We start from the raw sequence: 12,044 nt of genomic DNA on the forward strand, positions 1-12,044 counted from the left end.
AACTATGCCCAACACCATCTGATTTATAGATAGCTAGCGTGTTGGCCTGTGTGGTTTGCCAGACTAGCTACGTGCAGGTCATTCATTAGCTACCTCTCCCAGTGCCTCACGTTCTCCAAACAATGTCTAACACCAAAGAATGTACAGTGGTACCTTGGGTTACAGACGCTTCAGGTTACAGACGCCGCTAACCCAGAAATAGTACCTCGGGTTAAGAACTTTGCTTCAGGATGAGAACAGAAATCATGCGGCAGTGGGAGGCCCCATTAGTTAAAGTGGTACCTCAGGTTAAGAACAGTTTCACGTTAAGAACGGACCTCCAGAACAAATTAAGTTCTTAACCCGAGGTACCACTGTACCCAGCAATATCACTTCCTTCCAGCAGATTAGGACTAGGACATTAAAGGCTGTTCTGAGCTGTCAATGAGCTTCGCAAAAGATAGGGAAAAGGAAGGAACAGGGGGCAGGAAGAGGGCAGCCAAGTCGGATAACTAACTCCTCGAAATACAAATATCTTCTGGATAGATTGCCCATACACCACCTGATTGTTTCCTTTACCTGATTGTTTGTCGCCACTTCCTCTGTGCCTGGCTATAGTGGTGGGCAGTTGTGGAGGATGCGGGCACATTAGCGGGCATGCAGTAGAGGAAGTGGCTGGGTGTGGAAGAGGCAGCCATGGCAGTGTGTGAGCGTGGAGGGCGCCATTTTCTGTTTTGCCTGAAGTGGAACATTGGCACGGTCTCCCTTGGGAGGTTGTGGGTTCTCCTTCCTTGGAAGTTTTTAAGCAGAGGTTGGATGGCCGTCTGTCATGGATGCTTTAATTAAGATTCTGGCATTCTAGGGGGTTTGACATGATGATCCTAGGGGTCCCTTCCAATTCTACAGTTCTATGATTCTATGAAAATACAGTGGTACCTCGGGTTACATACGCTTCAGGTTACATACGCTTTAGGTTACAGACTCTGCTAACCCAGAAATAGTACTTCAGGTTAAGAATTTTGCTTCAGGATGAGAACAGAAATCGTGCTCCGGCGGCGCGGCGGCTGCAGGAGGCCCCATTAGCTAAAGTGGTGCTTCAGGTTAAGAACAGTTTCAGGTTAAGAACAGACCTCCGGTACTTAACCCGAGGTACCACTGTAAGGCCTCAATCCAGCCAAAGTTAAGTGCTTTTAACTCCCACTGCTTCTTTGTTGGAAGAGTTAACCTCAAGTCTCTCTCATTTAAATCAGTGCTTGACTTTGGCTGAATTGTGCTATTGGTTTATTGGTAAATTAATTCCCAGACAATTGCATAAGCTTTCTGGAATCCATAACTTCACAGAGGTGTATTACAAAATTTATAAGAGTAATTGGGGGGGGGGGGAAATCACACGCAAATCAAAAACTTCATGATCCACAAATCTATAATGGGTTGTACATAGAACAAAAGGGCTCCTGCCTGGCATATCTAAAACATCAAAAAATGGGTCAAAAGAAATGTTCCAAAATTCCACAGGCCCAGCGCTTCCTATCTAACCTCGCTCTCAAATGAATAGCTGATCCATTCATCATGTTATATCTGCTAGCGAAAGATGTATATTTCACTAGCCGAAGGATGCAGTCAATGACCCCATCAGTATTTTTCAATTTTAACTACTTGGGTCTGAAAAATACGCCAGGCTTCAGATATGGAACTTGATCAATCACATTCTGAAGTCTAATATGTTTAATGTCCCAACACTATTCGAATGGAATACAGACCACTGCAAGCCCTGCCTAAAGGAACAGTTCTGCAGTCAATGTTTCAGAAACCTATCCTCTACCAGTTCAATCCAGCAATTGCCTGTTAATTGGCTAGCAGATCAGATTTGTGAGATTTTAATAGGGATGTCATTTTAGCCCCAACTACTATTTTGGTCCCGTTCCTGACAGATTTGAAAGCCTGACCGCTAAACAATTAGCAACGTTCTTTGTTATTCTAGTCTGCAGCAAGCAGGTAACTCCTACTTTCTGACAGGCTTCAGATGTTTCAAAAGAATTATTATGCGCTCCGCGATCCTAATTAATTCCCCATCCCCAATGTCTTAAAAATCTCTTCCTGAACTTTCGCTGAGGGGGTAACCAGTGTAATACTGAAGTGTAAAAAAGGACCACAACCTCATCTGAACACCTTCATTACCACTTTGAAAAAAGTCGTGGATGAATCACTTATTAGAAGCACCACCTCCAAGAAACGGGAATCAGGTTTTGGGTTTTTTTGTGCAACAGGGATGTTCAAATATCCTGCTATACCTGTAGAACAAGAAATACAATGGCTCAGGTATGGTGAACAAACAGCTGCATCGCAAGAACAAAAGACAGGCTGAATGTTCGCATGTTCTTTCTTTTTCTTACACCAAGCTTTTTCCAGCAGCATAATTTGTTCAGTTAATCAAGAAATCTAAATATTGCAGGACAATAAGAAAATCAAATGATATTTGGAATACCGTGTCCACTTCCAGATGCCATATTTTAAGACGAACATTTACTAATTGTAACCAGTTTGGTGAGTTAGGGTTGCCATATTTTAGTCAAAACTGCACACGATAAGAGAAAATTGTACTAAAACGCTGATAAATTTTCATGAGATCTTTTTTTAAAGAAAAATTGCAAAGTGCTGCAGAAATATTGCAGAAATATTGAGAACAGAGCAACATCATGGGACAGGTGTTTCCAGCTTCCCCACCAGTGTGGTGTAGTGGTTAAGAGAGGTAGTCTCGTAATCTGGTGAACCGGGTTCGCTTCCCCGCTCCTCCACATGCAGCTGCTGGGTGACCTTGGGCTAGTCACACTTCTCTGAAGTCTCTCAGCCCCACTCACCTCACAGAGTGTTTGTTGTGGGGGAGGAAGGGAAAGGAGATTGTGAGCCGCTTTGAGACTCCTTAGGGTAGTGATAAAGCGGAGTATCAAATCCAAACTCTTCTTCTTCTTCTTGCCTTTGGAAGCTTTATAAGAAGTTTCTGCAGGAGATGGACAGGGAACAGTGACATGGGAGGGGTGTTTCTAGGTCCAAGGTGAAAATGTCACGCTCCCTTTTTATTTCTGCTGTTGGATGTTGTTGATGTTATATTTATAGTACTGAAATGTCGTTGTTGTTTGTACATTGTTGCACTTGCTACTGTGTTGTTGTTTTATTCTGTTATTAAGAAATCAGTTTTGCACTGTTTGATTTTGAAATGTATACCTGTTTTTTCTTGGCTGTAAGCTGGGAGAATTGAAATGGACTGATCCTTCTATTCCTAGGTAAGAGTTGTTCATTTGTGGGAAACTGTGGGCTGCTTTTCCCTGAGGGTATTTTGCTTAATGCGGGAAAGGCAAAGGTCAAACAGAAATCTAGCAGGGATTCACTGTGGCTGTAAAGCCTGCATGAGGGAAAAAGGTGGATTCGATTCCCTCTGAGGTCCCTTCCACCTCTTTAATTCTGCATCGTTCTTTCTCTGGCTCAGGTTTGCAGCCTACACTTACAAACCCTGCAAATTTCATTTAGGATATGAAAACAGGAATGCTCCAAAGTCGAGGTGGTTGTTTACTCTCTTCTGTTTAACTTCTGGCATAAAATAAATCATTTGCTAGAAACAAGGTTGCCCAGGATGAACATTCACAATTTATTTTGGCTAGCTGAAGAATCTGGTTTCCCAGCACTGACTATAGGATCCAGTCATATGGAATGATATATCGCATTAGTCTGAGTAGACCCACTTCAACCGACTGACTCAAGTTACAAGACCGTGAATTTAACACGTCTGCTCTAACTTAGTTCGATATCCCCCATTGTTTCTCCCAGATCTGTTTTAATGGAAACTAGCAGTTAGCAGCTCAATTTCATCTCAGAAACACGCACATATATTCTTTATCAGCTGTAAAATCAGTGCCATGGTATGCAGATATAAAGTTTCAGCATGAACTGAAAAATTGCATATTAAGGTTTCGTTTAAAGAGGGTGTTAGGCGTCACTGAGATTCCAGCATTGATTCCAGATGGACAATATCACAAATGTGCCTCTTAATCTGCATTATTGCATCTGTGGGAAGACAGTGGAAAACATTCAACGCTAAACAGTCTCCATTAAATATTCTGCACTGTTATTTATACAAGTATTTAGCATGAATTGTTACAGCACCTTCTACATGATGGAAACTACTCCAACCAACATAAATCAAAGATTTCCCTGGCCAATAGGGGCAACGCTACTCTATGTCCTTGTCTACATCCTTTGTTGGTTTTCACATGTACAATGAGCAGCGCATGTTTTTGGAGTACAGGTAGATTCCACATATAGCCGGGGAAAACAGCAACCAGCTGATAGACCAAGTTTCAGGATAAAAGAGCATGGAATTCATTGCAAAATATAAAGATTGATTCTTTACACAGACTGCATTGGATTTGAATCAGCAACACTGCGGTTAAATCTGACAAGGTGGTAGAGGTAGGAGGGGTCTAATGCCAAATTTGGAGACGATGGTAGGCGTCAGATAAGGATGCAAGGAGCCAAACTGGGTTAAAGAGGAAGGTTGGAGTGGAAATACATGTTGCTACAAAGCGGGCACTGGCACCTGTGCAACTTTCAGCGAGGGAGAGGACGACTGAAATAAGAACGGCATATTCCAAGTCAGGAGGGTGGAGAGACGCTCTCAGTGACAGGGTTGCAGCAGATCAGGAGATCGTCCTCAGCATGTGCTCACTGGTGTTATCGCAACTTCTTGCGGGTCAGACACCCCTGGCTCTTTTGGACCACGCGGGCAGCGCTGTGGGTTAAACCACAGAGCCTAGGACTTGCCGATCACAAGGTCGGCGGTTCGAATCCCTGCAACGGGGTGAGCTCCCGTTGATCGGTCCCTGCTCCTGCCAAACTAGCAGTTCGAAAGCACGTCAAAGTGCAAGTAGATAAATAGGTACTGCTGTGGCGGGAAGGTAAACGGCGTTTCCGTGCACTGCTCTGGTTCGCCAGAAGCGGCTTAGTCATGCTGGCCACATGACCCGAAAGCTGTCTGTGGACAAACGCCGGCTCCCTCGGCCAATAAAGCGAGATGAGTGCCGCAATAATAATAATAATAATTTATTATTTATACCCCGCCCATCTGGCTGAGTTTCCCCAGGCACTCTGGGCGGCTCCCAATCAAGTGTTAAAAACAGTATTATATATTAAAAACTTCCCTGAACAGGAAACCCCAGAGTCGGCCACGACTGGACCTAATGGTCAGGGGTCCCTTTACCTTTACTATATTGATTATCTAGAAGGAGTTGGAGAAAGGGGGATGATAGGAGGCAGAGAGTGGGTTGAGCCCTGAATTGCACAGAACCACTATTCAAATGGAGATGCATGCACTACGCACTTCTCTGCGAGTCCCAACTAATCCAAGTAAAATGAACAAAGACAGAAGGGAGGAATACACGGAAAAGTACGGCACTTTTGCCTTGTAAGAGTATTTGTGGCCCAGTGCTAATTGATGTTGGGCTACTGATGCTCTGTGGGGCTGTATTGGGGGGATTATTTTTATTTATTTTTTTCTGATATTTTGTTGTATGTTTTGTTATGGCCAGTAGCCCAAACAAATAAATTCTACTGATGTATGATATGTAAAAAATATATATTCTTTAGATCTTAAAGACTGGTTTAATAGAAGCACGCGCTCTCTCTCTCTCTCTCTCTCACTAATGCATTATGGTTATAATAATGCTGATATATGCAGGATATTAATTTTTCTTTTTATCATACATTAGATTAACTGAAACAGTTAGCAGCTTTAAAGATCTTAGAAGTAGTAACATGGTGCTTTTGCAAAACCAAAACAGATGGGAAAAACTTGCATCTTTCCTGAACATGTATACACCATTATTCCTATCCAGGACAAAAATTGCTGGCATTTGTATGCCACCCCATAAATTTTTCTGGGAGGCGTATAATAAAAAAGCAATTTTTAAAAATATATAAATATATGTACGAAATGAAACACGAAAGCATGAATCAAAAACTACATAAATACAAACAAAAAAACCTCACCATACCCCCAGAATTAAAACATGGATTTATAAAATAAACAATAAAATAGTAATCTTATTAAATAAAATATATATTATAATATATCTTAAGGAAAGGTCACATTCTTTAGGTTTGTTTGCTACTGTTGTTGTTGTTGTTAGCAAAAGCATAGAAATAAGATTTATACGCCTTCTATTCTGGATGCTTCACCTCTGACCGACTGACATGTCAGTTTCTTTTAAGACTATGGATTACAATGCTTAAATAACACATATAAGGGTAGGGGAGTGAACATCTATTTTGGTTCTGCAGATTCTTCCATATGGCTTCTGCATGTGCCAGTGATACTTCAGATACCCAGAATTGCACCACTGTTGCCGCTTCCATCTACCAATAATTATGTCACAACAAAAAGGACAGGAGCAAGGCTTTCTCTGCTGCAAGGGAAAAGTCTTTGCTTAAGGTCACCACTGGGAGTTTCCCTTGAAAGCAAACAGCAGACATTTGGAGAGGCAATTTTGTTGAGACCGTGGCTGGGAGAGAAAGTGTTAAAACTTCTCGCCACCACAACCACCCTCATGGTGCTGACATTATCTCACACTTTCCTGCAGCTACCTATTTACATAACACAAAATGTGCATGTTAATTTCATTCACACATTTGTTTATTTAAAAATCGTAAGCCCACCATTCATCTCCCAAAGGGAGCCCAGGGAGCCTCTTGAGAATAAAATTGCATACAAACAATTTTAAATAGCACCATAATTAGAGTGGTTCTTACTGGGATCGTTGAACTGAAAGAACCTGCTAGACTTTTACCTGTTCTTGCGCATACAACCCTCTTCTTCTGTGGTCCTGGGTCCCAGTTATTTAAAAGCTGACCCTTTGTCAGGCTTCAGGCACCGAGGCTCTGGAACCAGAAGGGGCTATCAACCCAATTGGACTTGCAGCAGCTGCCTGGTCCAAAATCATCAGGGGTTACAAGCCAAGGCAACAAAGGAGGATCAAGAGAGCAAGGAGCAAGTGTGTAATCAAAACCGAGCCGGGATCAAGACTGAAGGCAGCATTTAGAGAAAGGGATATGGCACTTAAACAAGAGACAAGTTAGACTAGTAAGGTAAAAGGTAAGGTAAAGGACACCTGGACAGTTAAGTCTAGTCAAAGGCGACTATGGGGTGCGGAGCTCATCTCGCTTTCAGGCCGAGGAGGTGGGCGTTTGTCCTCAGACAGCTTTCCGGGTCATGTGGCCAGCATGACTAAACCGCTTCTGGCACAACAGAACACTGTGATGGAAGCCAGAGGGCACGGAAAAGCCGTTTACCTTCCCGTCGCGGTGGTACCTATTTATCTACTTGCACTGGCGTGCTTTCAAACTGCTAGGCTGGCAGAAATTGGGACAGAGCAACGGGAGCTCGCCCCATCACAGGGATTCGAACCACCGACCTTCTGATCAGCAAGCCCAACAGGCTCAGTGGTTTAGACCACAGCACCACCCGCGTCTAGTACCACAACCTAGTCACAAGTAGTAACTAATCTGGTACCCTGTACAGGTTGTGGATTGCAATTCCTATCAAATTCAACTAGTACAGAAAGTGATAAGAAATGACAGTAACTGCAATCCAGCAACAGCTGGAAGGCAACATATTGGCTACCCCTGGCCTGGATAATGTCCTCAAAGGCACAGTCCTCAAGTCAAACAGGCTTGGTGGAAAAACAGTGAATGGGTGATGCAGGATATAAATGACTACTGGAGAGTCGGGGTTGAGGAACCTCTTTCTACTCCAACGCTTTGTATTTTTCTCCTCAACCTCCGATCATGAAGATGCAAACATACTGCAACACGGAGGGTCTGAGAATTAGAGAAGAAGACATTCAGTACGTTTCTGCATGAAGATGAAGCTTTCACCTGCCAGTGACATACTGTAATTCTGGCAAACACAACGTAGTAAAAATATAGGCCGATCTGTAACATTCTGATTGGTTAGCAAAACTGCCTACATTCAAGTGTGAGTCATTGAATGATGACATCCCAGGTGATGAAACGTATAGATGCAAATTAGCTGTCAGATACGGCCTACAGAAGTCTTAAGTCTTTTTTTATGGGGGGGGGGGGAGAGAGGCAGGTGAAAACAGACCCAGACATTGCTGCATCTAAGGTTTCCACATCTCTTGCAAGGAAGGAAGAGAAGAGACCCTGGTAACTGCTATAAAAAAAAAGCCTGGTTTAAAAGAAAATGTGTGAAAATTCAGGATGGACCTTGATAAGTGCCGCATATGCTTCCAAGAGATAGCACAGGGTGGCAATAGGTCTGCGAGAAAGCTATTGTAGCACAGGTTTTCTCTAAACCTGTAACAAGAGAAGAACAATATATTTATTTGAAGAGGTAAGCTGAAAGGCAGCACTTACATACAAGTGCTGTCATAGCCAGTTTCTCAGCACTTAAGAGTGCATAACATCACCATCCCTTGTTGAACTTTGGTTCTTTCTTTATAAAATTGCAATATGCCGCTTCTTCTGTGTCCCCCTCAGAAGCAACTCTCTGGTCCATGCCTTGAACATAAGATGTTTGAGGATCAGGCCAATGGAGCATCTACTCTAGACTCCTCTTCTCATAAGGGTCAGCCGGGGGCCTAGGGGAGCTTGCAAACGGACCTTGAGCACAACAGCGCTCTCCGCGCCTGCGGTTCCCGGCAACGGACATTGAGAGGCCGACAGTGGAGGTGGAACATAGCCATTGTGGCTAGCAGTCTCCTCCTCCATGAATTTGTCCAATCCAAAACTATCCAAGTTGGTGGCCATCCTGTTGGAGCAAATTCCATGGATGAACTCTGCGCTGCGTGAAGAAGTACTTTATTTTGATTGTTCTGAAGCCTCCAACATTTCAGCTTCATTGGATGTCTACAAGTTCTACTGTTACGAGAAAGGCGGGAAAGCCTTTCTCTATCCACGTTCTCCATGCCATATATATATTTCTACACTTCTATCGTGTTGCCTCTTCCTCATCCTTTATCCAAACCCCAAAGTCACAAACACAGGAACTTTTCCTCCTAGGGGAGTTGTTCCCTGGTCAGCTTTTTGCCTCATCTCCTCTCTGGCCTTCCATCATCTCACTTCTGTCCAGCATGTTCAGGGAAGTTGTTAATGTGTGATATTCTAATGTATTTTTAATCTTTGTTGGAAGCCGCTCAGAGTGGCTGGGGAAACCCAGCCAGATGGGCGGGGCACAAATAATAAATTATTATTATTTTGACATTATTCACCTTTTCCATCACCCTGATCACATGACACCTCTCCATAAATCCATACACTAGCTTCCCGTCTGTTCCTGGGTCCTTCACAACCTTCTCACCTTTACCTCCACATCTCTCCGTTCTTATACCACAAAACATAGGTGCCTGAGCTTCATCCAGTGTGGTGTAGTGGCTCAGAGCGGTGGACTTGTAATCTGGTGAACCAGGTTCTATTCCCTGCTCCCCCACATGCAGCTGCTGGATGACCTTGGGCTAGTCACACTTCTCTGAAGTCTCTCAGCCTCACTCACCTCACAGAGTGTTTGTTGTGGGGGAGGAAGGGAAAGGAGATTGTTAGCCACTTTGAGACTCCGTAGGGTAGTGATAAAGCGGGATATCAAATCCAAACTCTTCATCCAACTCCACCACCCTCAGCCTTCTGCTGCACTTTTATTTCCTCAAATAATACTGCCATTTCTCCCCTGTTGCCCCTTATACCTGGAACTGCCTTCCAGAATGCCCCTACGAGGTCATCTCGCTTATGCCTTCCAGAGCTTTCCTCAAAACATTTTCCATGAAGTTATAGGCACAGCCCTTTAGTCCCAATACACTACTACGGTAACTTAACTAACGCATGTGTAACTGAACTGTTTGTTGTTTACACCTGCCTCTGTTTCTCTCCCTTATCTCCGTTAGACACAAAGGAGATATTTCAGAAATGACTGGTTCAAGGGTGAGGAACCTTTCCCAGTTTGAAGGCTACATTCCCTAGTGCGCAACCTTCCCCAGGGCCACATACCAGCAGCGGTTAGCGCCAGAGGCAAAAGCAGGTGATGCAATGGATGTGACTTCTACCTTTCTACAGTGGGCGGCCACACACAAATCACAACATACGCATATCTGTATACTCAATGCGAGGAAGCAAGAGGCATCACCACTCTTCCAGGACACCTTTCAGCCCAGGCAAACCAAGGAGCAGGGCTGCTAATGGGTGATGCTTGGGAAGGGGACAACGCCTAAGAGACTCCCAAGGGCGGGATAGAGAGGTCTGGAATACTGCTTTTGGCCCCTGATATAGAGCTCCCCACCTGTTCTAGATTATAAGAAACACTATGGATTAAGCTATATAAATAAAACAACAGCAATGTGTTTCAGGGCTATAGCAATTCCCAGACTAGCAAGCATTTCAATTGTAATGACCAGAGAAAGAGCCACTTGTGATGCCTTGTTCTGCTTATGGAAATATTTCCCAGAGATGGTTGCCTGGTGCTGACAATGCTACCTTTTGGAAACCTTTGATTTGCCTAGGCTCTGTTGAGGTGTAAGTGGGAGGAGGGTATTCCTCCCCCCCCCCCCAACACAGACATTTTCCTAATGCTGTTGGATTTTTCAATTTCTTTTTTTTTTTTATTTCTTCACAACCATTTCAAAACTGTAAGCTAAGACCCTCCAAGCGTCCCTATTTTCCAGGGAAAGTCCCTGATTCACAGAAGCTGTCCCGGTTTCTGATTGTCCCACTTTTCCTCAGGATGTCCCTATTTTCATTGGACAGTATGGAATTATGCGACCCCCAAGCCAAGGAGATAAGTAACTATAGGACCTTTAGAAGACATCTGAAGGCAGCCCTGTATATGTTTAATGTTAATGATTTTTTAAATATATTTTGGAAGCAACCTGGTCAGATGGGCTGGGTATAAATATTATGATTATTATTGAACAGGATGTCCCTATTTTCATTGCAGAAATGTTGGGAGGGTATGTGAGCTGCTCTGAAGGACTAATAAAGCAGCACAGGAGCTTCAGCAGAGTAAATAAAATAAAAGTCTGAGCAATACGCGCATACATCAGGGTGGCAAAGGGATCACTAAAGCATATAGAAAGGGTCACTCATTGCCACTTTTGCCCCTCGAGAGCTAAGCAGTGGCTGCAAAGCCGATCCTCTGAAGAGTGTGGCCACGTGATCAGCAGCAAATGCAGGAACTAATCCGCATGGCCTGCTCCATCTGGAAAGAGGCTCTGTTTAATTTGCCTTTGTCCAGCTCATCACTACTTACAGGAAAGCATCCAGAGTGTTTCCACAGGGATAGTCAGCTTTACGCAAGTAGAGCCTGACAAGCCACAGCAGCTGCAAACTACAATCCCCAGGATGCAACGCTCCCAGCGAAGCTTCGTAAGCCAGACGTCGCCCCCCACTGCAGACCCTGCTGCGAAAGCGGCGCTCGCCTGAGGCCGACGTTCCCGTGCGCCTCACGTGACGCGCAACCAAACCCGACCTCCTCTTAGCCTGCGAATGGTCGGGACCCTTGGCCAATCGCACCCTTCCACTTAGCACAGGCATTTCGCCATTGGTGGAGGCGGTTAGGGCCTCCGCCTCTCTCCATTCCGCGCCCTGCGGCTCTGGGCTCCGATTGGCCGCCGGCCTGCCCTTTTGAAGTACCTGTCGCTCTCTGACAGGTTAGTAGGGAGTTCCCTCACGGAAGGACGGACGGAGGAGAAGGAGGGGTGAGCGGCAGGGGCGACAAGTGGGGCGGGGCCTCGCTGTTGGCTCCGCCCATCCTGGTGCGAATGTCATCGGATGCTTCGGCCTCAATTAACCACCTCTTTCCGCAGCCCCTTTCCGCGCGCGCGCCTCGTGGCACGTCACTCTCCCGTCAACGGCTTACAACACCGTCCCGAGCCAGCGTTGTCTCCTCATACGGAAGCTTTTCTCTCTCCTCACCCGCGGCTTTTGCTCCGCCCACCTCGCGCTCTCGGCCACGCCTCCTCCTCTCCCTTCCCTCCTCTCCCTTCCCTCCCCTCCCCGCCCCCCGCCCCCCG

The 12,044-nt window shown here is 45.0% G+C and overlaps 3 long non-coding RNA genes across 3 annotated transcripts; 2 read left to right on the forward strand and 1 right to left on the reverse strand.

Annotated features, from left to right (window-relative positions):
* The first annotated feature begins 775 nt into the window (after positions 1 to 775).
* On the forward strand, positions 776 to 1,351 carry LOC308459628. Its single transcript, XR_013978240.1, has 2 exons — positions 776 to 908; positions 1,142 to 1,351. It is a non-coding gene; the product is annotated as an uncharacterized lncRNA (long non-coding RNA).
* A 2,247-nt stretch (positions 1,352 to 3,598) lies between these two features.
* On the reverse strand, positions 3,599 to 12,022 carry LOC308459617. The gene is made up of 2 exons (XR_013978227.1): positions 11,282 to 12,022; positions 3,599 to 4,038 (listed from the first exon to the last, which is right to left on the reverse strand). It is a non-coding gene; the product is annotated as an uncharacterized lncRNA (long non-coding RNA).
* Positions 5,153 to 10,925, forward strand: LOC308459611. The gene is made up of 2 exons (XR_013978220.1): positions 5,153 to 10,057; positions 10,093 to 10,925. It is a non-coding gene; the product is annotated as an uncharacterized lncRNA (long non-coding RNA).
* Positions 12,023 to 12,044: the final 22 nt, after the last annotated feature.

Source organism: Podarcis pityusensis, assembly GCF_964106645.2.
Source record: "Podarcis pityusensis genome assembly, chromosome: 12".
Taxonomy (NCBI): domain Eukaryota; kingdom Metazoa; phylum Chordata; class Lepidosauria; order Squamata; family Lacertidae; genus Podarcis; species Podarcis pityusensis.